Consider the following 12,373-nt stretch of genomic DNA (forward strand, 5'->3'; position numbering starts at 1 on the left):
CTTCTTAGGCTACTGGACACTAGCTCCAGAGGGACGATCACAGGTACAGCCTGGATGGGTCACCGGAGCCGCGCCGCCGACCCCCTTGCAGATGCTGAAGAGAGAAGAGGTCCAGAAATCGGCGGCTGAAGACTTCTCAGTCTTCATGAGGTAGCGCACAGCACTGCAGCTGTGCGCCATTGCTCTCAGCACACTTCACACCAACGGTCACTGAGGGTGCAGGGCGCTTGGGGGGGCGCCCTGGGCAGCAATGAAAGTACCTATGCTGGCTAAAAATACATCACATATAGCCCCTGGGGCTATATGGATGTATTTAACCCCTGCCAGGTTGTCAGAAAAACGGGAGAAGAAGCCCGCTGAAAAGGGGGCGGGGCCTATTCTCCTCAGCACACAGCGCCATTTTCCTACACAGCTCCGCTGCTAGGAAGGCTCCCAGGCTCTCCCCTGCACTGCACTACAGAAACAGGGTTAAAACAGAGAGGGGGGGGCACTTATTTGGCGATATTATTATATATTAAGATGCTATAAGGGAAAACACTTATATAAGGTTGTCCCTGTATAATATAGCGTTTTGGTGTGTGCTGGCAAACTCTCCCTCTGTCTCCCCAAAGGGCTAGTGGGGTCCTGTCCTCTATCAGAGCATTCCCTGTGTGTGTGCTGTGTGTCGGTACGTGTGTGTCGACATGTATGAGGACGATGTTGGTGAGGAGGCGGAGCAATTGCCTGTAATGGTGATGTCACTCTCTAGGGAGTCGACACCGGAATGGATGGCTTATTTAGGGAATTACGTGATAATGTCAACACGCTGCAAGGTCGGTTGACGACATGAGACGGCCGGCAAACCAATTAGTACCTGTCCAGGCGTCTCAAACACCGTCAGGGGCTTTAAAACGCCCATTTACCTCAGTCGGTCGACACAGACACAGACACGGACACTGACTCCAGTGTCGACGGTGAAGAAACAAACGTATTTTCCATTTGGGCCACACGTTACATGTTAAGGGCAATGAAGGAGGTGTTACATATTTCTGATACTACAAGTACCACAAAAGAGGGTATTATGTGGGGTGTGAAAAAACTACCTGTAGTTTTTACGGAATCAGATAAATTAAATGAAGTGTGTGATGATGCGTGGGTTTCCCCCGATAGAAAATTATTGGCGTTATACCCTTTCCCGCCAGAAGTTAGGGCGCGTTGGGAAACACCCCTTAGGGTGGATAAGGCGCTCACACGCTTATCAAAACAAGTGGCGTTACCGTCTCCAGATACGGCCGCCCTCAAGGAGCCAGCTGATAGGAGGCTGGAAAATATCCTAAAAAGTATATACACACATACTGGTGTTATACTGCGACCAGCGATCGCCTCAGCCTGGATGTGCAGCGCTGGGGTGGCTTGGTCGGATTCCCTGACTGAAAATATTGATACCCTTGACAGGGACAGTATTTTATTGACTATAGAGCATTTAAAGGATGCATTTCTATATATGCGAGATGCACAGAGGGATATTTGCACTCTGGCATCAAGAGTAAGTGCGATGTCCATATCTGCCAGAAGATGTTTATGGACACGACAGTGGTCAGGTGATGCAGATTCCAAACGGCACATGGAAGTATTGCCGTATAAAGGGGAGGAGTTATTTGGGGTCGGTCCATCGGACCTGGTGGCCACGGCAACAGCTGGAAAATCCACCTTTTTTTACCCCAAGTCACATCTCAGCAGAAAAAGACACCGTCTTTTCAGCCTCAGTCCTTTCGTCCCCATAAGGGCAAGCAGGCAAAAGGCCAGTCATATCTGCCCAGGGATAGAGGAAAGGGAAGAAGACTGCAGCAGGCAGCCCATTCCCAGGAACAGAAGCCCTCCACCGCTTTTGCCAAGTCCTCAGCATGACGCTGGGGCCGTACAAGCGGACTCAGGTGCGGTGGGGGGTCGTCTCAAGAGTTTCAGCGCGCAGTGGGCTCACTCGCAAGTGGACCCCTGGATCCTACAAGTAGTATCCCAGGGGTACAGATTGGAAATTCGAGACGTCTCCCCCTCGCAGGTTCCTGAAGTCTGCTTTACCAACGTCTCCCTCCGACAGGGAGGCAGTATTGGAAACAATTCACAAGCTGTATTCCCAGCAGGTGATAATCAAAGTACCCCTCCTACAACAAGGAAAGGGGTATTATTCCACACTATATTGTGGTACTGAAGCCAGACGGCTCGGTGAGACCTATTCTAAATCTGAAGTATTTGAACACTTACATACAAAGGTTCAAATCAAGATGGAGTCACTCAGAGCAGTGATAGCGAACCAGGAAGAAGGGGACTATATGGTGTCCCTGGACATCAAGGATGCTTACCTCCATGTCCCAATTTGCCCTTCTCACCAAGGGTACCTCAGGTTCGTGGTACAAAACTGTCACTATCAGTTTCAGACGCTGCCGTTTGGATTGTCCACGGCACCCCGGGTCTTTACCAAGGTAATGGCCGAAATGATGATTCTTCTTCAAAGAAAAGGCGTCTTAACTATACCTTACTTGGACGATCTCCTGATAAGGGCAAGGTCCAGAGAACAGTTGGAGGTCGGAGTAGCACTATCTCAAGTAGTTCTACGACAGCACGGGTGGATTCTAAATATTCCAAAATCGCAGCTGTCTCCGACGACACGTCTGCTGTTCCTAGGGATGATTCTGGACACAGTCCAGAAAAAGGTGTTTCTCCCGGAGGAGAAAGCCAGGGAGTTATCCGAGATAGTCAGGAACCTCCTAAAACCAGGAAAAGTGTCAGTGCATCATTGCACAAGGGTCCTGGGAAAAATGGTGGCTTCTTACGAAGCGATTCCATTCGGCAGATTTCACGCAAGAACTTTTCAGTGGGATCTGCTGGAAAAATGGTCCGGATCGCATCTTCAGATGCATCAGCGGATAACCCTGTCTCCAAGGACAAGGGTGTCTCTTCTGTGGTGGCTGCAGAGTGCTCATCTACTAAAGGGCCACAGATTCGGCATTCAGGACTGGGTCCTGGTGACCACGGATGCCAGCCTGAAAGGCTGGGGAGCAGTCACACAAGGAAAAAATTTCCAGGGAGTGTGATCAAGTCTGGAGACTTCTCTCCACATAAATATACTGGAGCTAAGAGCAATTTACAATGCTCTAAGCTTAGCAAGACCTCTGCTTCAAGGTCAGCCGGTATTGATCCAGTGGGACAACATCACGGCAGTCGCCCACGTAAACAGACAGGGCGGCACAAGAAGCAGGAGGGCAATGGCAGAAACTGCAAGGATTCTTCGCTGGGCGGAAAATCATGTGATAGCACTGTCAGCAGTGTTCATTCCGGGAGTGGACAACTGGGAAGCAGACTTCCTCAGCACGACCTCCACCCGGGAGAGTGGGGACTTCATCGGGAAGTCTTCCACATGATTGTGAACCGTTGGGAAAGACCAAAGGTGGACATGATGGCGTCCCGCCTGAACAAAAAACTGGACAGGTATTGCGCCAGGTCAAGAGACCCTCAGGCAATAGCTGTGGACGTTCTGGTAACACCGTGGGTGTACCAGTCGGTGTATGTGTTCCCTCCTCTGCTTCTCATACCTAAGGTACTGAGAATTATAAGACGTAGAGGAGTAAGAACTATACTCGTGGCTCCGGATTGGCCAAGAAGGACTTGGTACCCGGAACTTCAAGAGATGCTCACAGAGGACTCATGGCCTCTGCCGCTAAGAAGGGACTTGCTTCAGCAAGTACCATGTCTGTTCCAAGACTTACCGCGGCTGCGTTTGACGGCATGGCGGTTGAACGCCGGATCCTAAGGGAAAAAGGCATTCCGGAAGAGGTCATTCCTACCCTGGTCAAAGCCAGGAAGGAGGTGACCGCACAACATTATCACCACATGTGGCGAAAATATGTTGCGTGGTGTGAGGCCAGGAAGGCCCCACGAAGAAATTTCAACTCGGTCGATTCCTGCATTTCCTGCAAACAGGAGTGTCTATGGGCCTCAAATTGGGGGTCCATTAAGGTTCAAATTTCGGCCCTGTCGATTTTCTTCAAGAAAGAATTGGCTTCAGTTCCTGAAGTCCAGAAGTTTGTCAAGGGAGTACTGCATATACAACCCCCTTTTGTGCCTCCAGTGGCACTGTGGGATCTCAACGTAGTTCTGGGATTCCTCAAATCACATTGGTTTAAACCGCTCAAATCTGTGGATTTGAAATATCTCACATGGAAAGTGACCATGATGTTGGCCCTGGCCTCGGCCAGGCGAGTGTCAGAATTGGCGGCTTTGTCTCACAAAAGCCCATATCTGATTGTCCATTCGGACAGGGCAGAGCTGCGGACTCGTCCCCAGTTTCTCCCTAAGGTGGTGTCAGCGTTTCACCTGAACCAGCTTATTGTGGTACCTGCGGCTACTAGGGACTTGGAGGACTCCAAGTTGCTAGATGTTGTCAGGGCCCTGAAAATATAGGTTTCCAGGACGGCTGGAGTCAGGAAAACTGACTTGCTGTTATCCTGTATGCACCCAACAAACTGGGTGCTCTTGCTTCTAAGCAGACGATTGCTAGTTGGATGTGTAGTACAATTCAGCTTGCACATTCTGTGGCATGCCTGCCACAGCCAAAATATGTAAATGCCCATTCCACAAGGAAGGTGGGCTCATCTTGGGCGGCTGCCCGAGGGGTCTCGGCTTTACAACTTTGCCGAGCTGCTACTTGGTCAGGGGCACACCCTGGCTGAGGAGGACCTGGAGTTCTCTCACTCGGTGCTGCAGAGTCATCCGCACTCTCCCGCCCGTTTGGGAGCTTTGGTATAATCCCCATGGTCCTGACGGAGTCCCCAGCATCCACTTAGGACGTCAGAGAAAATAAGAATTTACTTACCGATAATTCTATTTCTCGTAGTCCGTAGTGGATGCTGGGCGCCCATCCCAAGTGCGGATTGTCTGCAATACTTGTACATAGTTATTGTTACAAAAATCGGGTTATTATTGTTGTGAGCCATCTTTTCAGAGGCTCCGCTGTTATCATGCTGTTAACTGGGTTCAGATCACAGGTTGTACAGTGTGATTGGTGTGGCTGGTATGAGTCTTACCCGGGATTCAAAATCCTTCCTTATTGTGTACGCTCGTCCGGGCACAGTATCCTAACTGAGGCTTGGAGGAGGGTCATAGGGGGAGGAGCCAGTGCACACCACCTGATCCTAAAGCTTTTACTTTTGTGCCCTGTCTCCTGCGGAGCCGCTATTCCCCATGGTCCTGACGGAGTCCCCAGCATCCACTACGGACTACGAGAAATAGAATTATCGGTAAGTAAATTCTTATTTTTTCTTTAGAAAATTCCTTGCTAAAGATTGTGTCGGTGAGGAAGTGATATCAGATTTAACCAAATGGTCATGCAGATTCTTTGCTCTAGAGTAGCATGGCATCAAAGATGTATCAGATAACTGTAAATCTGGATCAGAGGCAATCACATGCCAATGCTCTTTAGAGATACGATTAATGGTAGGTGACATATAGGTGTACCTATTAACCCATGGAAATTTCTTAGTGGTTACCGGTGACGGTTTATCTTGCTTTTTTAACAGTGATGATCGATCATGACTCAATGCTGACATTTTGGCATTTTGTAACAGTTTAGATGAGTAGCCTCTAGCTAAGAATTTTATAATTAGTTCATCAATTTGGGAAATAGCTGTTTCACGGCAACTATTGATGCGCAATATGCGTATCATTTGTGAATAGGGGAGGCCACGTTTAAGACTGGCCGGATGATTGCTCTGGTATTGGAGGATCGTGTTCCTGTCAGTATCTTTGGTAAACAAGGTAGTGATTATTTTCTATCCACTAAACCAATTTGAACATCTAAAAAGTGTATATTTTCTTGGCTCATAGTGGAGGAAAGTTTGACTGGCGTAGAAGATGCGTTATTCAATTCAATTAAATCAATGAATTCACGCTGAGTTCCTGTCCAGATTAACAAAATATAATCTATATATCTAGTATAGAAAAATATTTTAGAAGAAATAGATGAATCTGTAAAAAATAACTGCTCCTCAATCAAAAACATATAGGCGTTTGCATATGTTGGTGCCACAGAAGCACCCATGGCACAGCCCTGTTTTTGGAGAAAATACTTGTTATTGAACATGAAAATTTTTTTGGTAAGTATAAACTTTAACATTAGAAGAAAAATATCAATATGTGATCCATCCTAGGGGTCTTAATGAACTTCTCACATTATCATGCTATTAAGTATTCTGTTTTCCGTTTAAATAGGTGACTAATTAACCCAGATTTAGCAGTGCGGCTTAGGTATTCATGCTGTGAAAGATCTTATCAGCTATAATTCAGTCACAATATGCTTTATCTGTCTCCTCAATAGGGTGTTATCAGTCTCTGTCTGACATGTATCATATTACATTTACTTTATGTGGAGCTTTATACTTTGTATCATATCCTACTCTTTCCATTACAGCGTTGTTGCATGCTGGGTTGCCATGGTTATTATACACACACAGGCTGGGTGGACGTGCGTCGCGTCTATACGCGATGACGTCACTTTAACGGGACACCGCCGGTGCGACAGCGTGGTGAAGGGCGCGATCCCGTTTTTCAAACACGGTGAGGGGTATAAAGTTTGGGTAAGTCACTGTTTATTTGTTATACTTGTATCCTGAAGACAATCTAATAAGATTGAAACGTTGATACTAATTCGTCTACGGCTCTTTACTTCCTGAGTGCCGCACTACACTTCTTGTCTATATATATATATAGGTATCTCTGAACCAACCGCACATACTATAAATCCAATCTCGGAGTGCCAGTCACATAATAAGTTGCAATATGATCCAATAAGAGGCTGGCACCTCCATTTAAATGCAAAAAACTTTATAAGTGATAAAAAGTAGTACAAAAACACATGTACAAAAAATGCAGCAGAGGCATGTTGATGGGTATCAGGTGTATGCACATGGGGTACCTGACAACTATAGCAGCACAACAGCAGTAAGATGTAAATGGCACGCCTCTGCAAGCTGGTAAGTCAATATATATACACACACACACACAGGATGGTCCATAAGTCATACACAGGATGGGCCATAAGTGTGGAAGCACGCTCATAAAAAAGGCAATGAGTAAGGAAATATTAATCCAATGTCTACATGTATGATATGGGAGTGGGGTAAAAAGGTTGTTGTGTTACTGTCTGAGTGTGCAAACTCCACCCGACGGTCTGGGTCATCCTCACTCAGGTTTTGCAAGATCTGAATCTTGTAGGGGTGCCATGGTTAGGCAAAATTCTCAAATTGACCATATGACTAACCTCACATTCACGAGACATACGGTGAGTACTATGTTTTGGGCTCTTCGAAAATAATGCCAGCACAGCAGTTGTTGCTTCATCTGTAACAGTTTTTGGTCATCCACTTTTTGGTTTATCTGCAACTAAACTGGTTTCTTAAAATTTGGTGAAGTAGTTTGGCAACTGCACTTTGAGTAATGGGTCATTAATGTCACTATCTTTAAAAGAAAACTCAGTTAAAACGTAAGAATGAATAATGATACATTAAAGTAAAGAACACCACTGCTTTTCTTATGTAATCCTGCATCTGCTTGATATGTCACATGACTATCTTCTCAATTTAAAAAAAAATAGCGTTCATCAAAGATAGCCGACTTTAAGATGACCGCCATACTGGTGACATACCCTAAAAGTTTTCCCACTCCCATATCATATGTGTAGACATGTGTAGATTATTTTTTCCTTACCCATTTCCTTTATATAAGGGTGCTTCCCTGTGCCAACCTACCAGCACCTTATTGAGTCACTCCCAGTCCATCTAGCTGCTGTCCATGCTATAGATGGCGGTTACTCTGTCTATTAGCTGGTGGTCATAATAATGTGACTCGACCGTGTATATTTTACTGTGCAAAAGGTTTAGGCAGATGTGGAAAAAATAGTGCAAATTAAGAATTCTTTCAAAAATAGAATTGTTAAATAGTTTTTTTTTTTTTTTCAATTAACAAAATACAAAGTGAATGAACAGAAGACACATTTAAATCAAATCAATATTTAGTGTGACCACCCTTCTGATAATCAGTCGTACTGTGTACATTACAGATTCAAATGATCTATTTGCAACATAATTTATGGGAAAAAGAAAATGTAGGTTTCCTTTACTATTAATAATAAACTACTGATTCTAGCTGGGATTCTAGCTGGGATTTTTCTCTATACTGTATATAAACTGATGAATGGGATCTCACCATGGTTACACTAAGGGATCTATCTTCAATACACACACATTACATGCCTCAGACTTTTTGAGAGCAATGAATCTCTTAAAGATTATCGCAAATCCCTTTATATTGTTTACACAGCTGGGAAATCTTGAAGAAAAGTGTCAGAAATCCTTTATTTTATCGAATCGTACTTTGCAAATTAGCTATGCTATTACCAATTCCCAAAGAGCTGCTCTCCGGAATTATAGGTAAAATTGTGTCATAAGACATCAACATTGACTGAAAAGCTGGCTCCATTTCCGTACACTGAATCTCGTTCTGCTGCTCTGCAGTACACTAAGGACACACATTATACTGGAGCATTACTTCATTTTAGATGTTTTCTGGTTATATACGTAGGTACTGTACATAGGGTTATGGTTGTTTTCACCAGCAGTGGAGCTCTACTATACATCAATGGGATACCACCAGCAATCAAAGTCACATGTGTTGCAGCAATAGCTTCCTAGCCAAAGCATGGAAGACCTACTCAGCAATTATCATGGAGATATATGTACATTAGCATCACAAACAGGGGCGTCATTACATTTTTGGGTTTGGGGGGTAAGATATAGGGGTACATTTACTAAGCAGTGATAAGAGTGGAGAAGTGAGCCAGTGGAGAAATTTCCCCATCAACCAATCAGCAGCTCTGTATCATTTTATAGTATGCAAATTATAGATGTTACTTCAGTGCTGATTGGTTGCCATGGGCACTTCTCCACTGGCTCGCTTCTCCGCTCTTATCACTGCTTAGTAAATGTACCCCATAATCTCCTAAATCACTAAATGTCACCCCTTCTGTATTATACCTCATAACAAAACACACAAACAACCATGGGGCATTGTGCACTCAGTCACCATTACCTGCTGCTCTATATAGCCTACCTATCAGTCCCCAGACACCTATCCAGTACCTGGGATGCCGTTATGTGACCAGCGGTCAGGAGAACAGTCCAATGCAAATCTGTTAGTGTCTGGCATCTTTTTTTTGCCAAAAATGCTATGTGAATAAGGCACCCAAGCCTTATTCAAATGATATTCAGCATGCCTATATTCTGTGTGCGACTGCAGCTGTATCTGCATATGAAATGCTATGTTACGTTTGTAGGAAAACACTATAGTGTAGCATTTCGTATGCAGATACAGCCGCAGTCGCACACAGATTATAGGTACGCAGAATATAATTTCAATTATCGAAGCTGCATGTGCGTCCTATTCGCAGCTCAGCGCTACCAAGTCATGCCACATGTTGGCATGACCAGAAGGGATGTTTAACATGCAGGGAGATATAAGTGGACTTATCTATACAGTATGTTTTAAATGTATTTATTCTTTATTGTCAGATATTTTTTAACAACTACTTTTATACATGATATTTTTTTTGCATTTTTTTATTTATTTACTTTTTATTAGTGTAACTGAAGGCGCATACCCTGCCCCAGCTTTGCGGAGGTCCCCTCCAGAACTCAGCTACGAACCTATCTCCTCATAAAACCAATCAATCTTTTAGACATGATTATCCTTTATGAAACCACACTGACACAGTGTTATGAATTTATTTGCTCCAAAATATATTTCAGAATGACATCCCTAGAGTCCATATCATTTACTCATTACAGACGTCCTGCTCACAGCTGTAAAATGTTCATGTTCATATTTTCTCCTTTTAGAGATTTTCACCACATCTAACAATCTTTTCACACTGAAAAGGTTATGAGAGAGTCCATAAAAATCATAAATTGTGGTCTACCAATTATCAAGCCTATTTCTTTTAGCACACATGGATTGATGCTATCTGTGCGCTTTTTTTGTCATAATCTTGCTTCAGTGGATTATACATTTGATTTTTGATGCTGTTTATGTACTTGACCTGTATGTGTAGTGTAAAATGTATTGCTTATCAAATCAAATAATACCATCTCATCTATAGTAAATTACACACAAGGGTCACTGGGCCACAAAATATCTAGAGCTGGCATTACATTTCTCTATGGGCTAGTTAACAGCAGGAATGTTTTTCAGTCAACAGTCAGTATATCATATTTCCTTCTAATGTGAAATACTAGAAGTCACAGAGCACTTGTGTGACCATATGAAGGCGGGTGTGGTATTGAAAGTCGACAGTAACTAGGTCGACAATGTCTAGGTCGACCACTATTGGTCGACAGTAACTAGGTCGACAGGGTGTCTAGGTCGACAGGGTCTTTAGGTCAACATGTTCTAGGTCGACAGGTCAAAAGGTCGACATGAGTTTTTCATGTTATTTTGGTGTCGTTTTCTTCATAGAGTGACCGGGAACCCCAATTAGGGCACCGCGTCCCCTCGCATGGCTCGCTTCGCTCGCCATGCTTCGGGCATGGTGCCTTCGCTCCGCTACCGCTTCGCTCGGCACAGATTACCGTTCCAATCGTAGTCCACGTGGATAAGTATGAAAAGGTTCAAAAAAAGAAAAAAATTGTGAAAAACTCATGTCGACCTTTTGACCTGTCGACCTAGTTACTGTCGACCAATAGTGGTCGACCTAGACATTGTTGACCTAGTTACTGTCGACTTTCAGTCCGGATCCCTATGAAGGCATAGGGCTGCATTCATAGGGGTTATTGCAATGGCTGGAGCCAGGGGTAGTGATTAGACTGAGAGGTCTATTTACTAAGCCTTGGATGGAGATAAAGAGGACGGAGATAAAGTGCCAGCCAATTAGCAACTACATCTCATTTTTCAAACCCAGCCTGTGACATGGCAGTTAGGAGCTGATTGGCTGGTACTTTATCTCTGTGCACTTTATATCCAGCCAAGGCTTAGTAAATAGTAATTAGTACTACCATGTCCTGGATTTTGGGTCATCCATTCAGACTTGGGCGTAGTACAGCAGAAATGAACGAGTAGCAAGATACCACATTTGCACCCTTATATATTCCTTCTGGAGCATCAATAGTCTTACAGTATTTATTTATAGGTAGAATTATGCGGGTTTGGGAGCAGGTACAAAGGTAATCCCTAGTTACATATTGTTTAAGCGCTGTGTATGAACTTCCAAATATTTTGTTATCTTTGAAAATCTCTAAAATCATAAGAACCACATTGAAAGCAATAACATCAGCAAACGGCATAGATAAAATTCGATTATACAGTTGTTGAACAACAGATATCCATAGTCATTAGAAATTTGGTACCGGCTCAATCCAATTAGTAATGTCATTCAGGTGCATGAAAAGGAAGGGTTCTGAACAAGAAACTAATAACACCGGTGTTCCCCAGTACTCAGAATGACATCAGCAACAGGATTTGAAAACTACCTGGTGGTAGATAATTCTGAGATTTCAGTAGCATATATTTACAAAGATATGGTAAATCTCCAGGCCAATTTCACAGTGTCTCTGATACTCGAGGTCCCTGATACTAAGGGGTCTATTCATGAAGCAGTGAAAAGAGTGGAGAAGTGAACCTGTGGAGAAGTTGCCCAGGGCAACCAATCAGCTGCTCCGTATAATTGTATAGTAGGCAAATTATAAATGTTACTTCAATGATGATTGGTTGCCATGGGCAACTTCTCCACTGGCTGAGTTTTCCACACTTTTCACTGCTTCATGAATAGAACCCTATGTCTTAGTGAATGTTAAAAAGAAACAAGCAAAAGCTATGTATTGAAAGGTGATACACAAGCGAGAGGTGTAATTAATCATGTTGATGTCATCCCGAGTGCTGGGGGATACCTGTGTCTTTTGTTAGATGTCCATTGTTGTTTATCAGATAAATGTTTATTCCTGTGTTTGTCATAGTGTATATGCACAAAGTATATACAGTAAATTACAGTGATATTACACTATGTCTAGACTGTTGCTCAGGGGCATATCTAGAGAGGAGGGGACCCGTGTGCAGTCTCCAGGTGTGGGCCCCCTCCTCTCCCGTCCTGTGGCCGCAGCAGCGCTGTTAGTGCTCTGTCTGAGCGCTAGAGACTCTGGCACAGTGCCAGAGTCTACAGCGCATGCGCAAGTCTCCGAAAAAATGGTGCAGCTGACATTTTTCCGGAGACCTGCGCATGCGAGTCTCCAGTTCTCAGACAGAGCGCTAGCAGTGCTGCTGCGGCTGCCGGCTACGGGACTCGGGAGAGGAGGGGACC

General features: G+C 44.2%; 1 protein-coding gene across 3 annotated transcripts in view; it reads left to right on the forward strand.

Moving 5' to 3' along the window:
- The window catches only part of LOC135033722 (CUB and sushi domain-containing protein 2-like), a 1,450,369-nt gene that overhangs the window by 1,149,778 nt on the left and 288,218 nt on the right, over positions 1 to 12,373 (forward strand). The window lies entirely within an intron of this gene.

Source organism: Pseudophryne corroboree, chromosome 2 (genome assembly GCF_028390025.1).
Source record: "Pseudophryne corroboree isolate aPseCor3 chromosome 2, aPseCor3.hap2, whole genome shotgun sequence".
Classification (NCBI taxonomy): Eukaryota; Metazoa; Chordata; class Amphibia; order Anura; family Myobatrachidae; genus Pseudophryne; species Pseudophryne corroboree.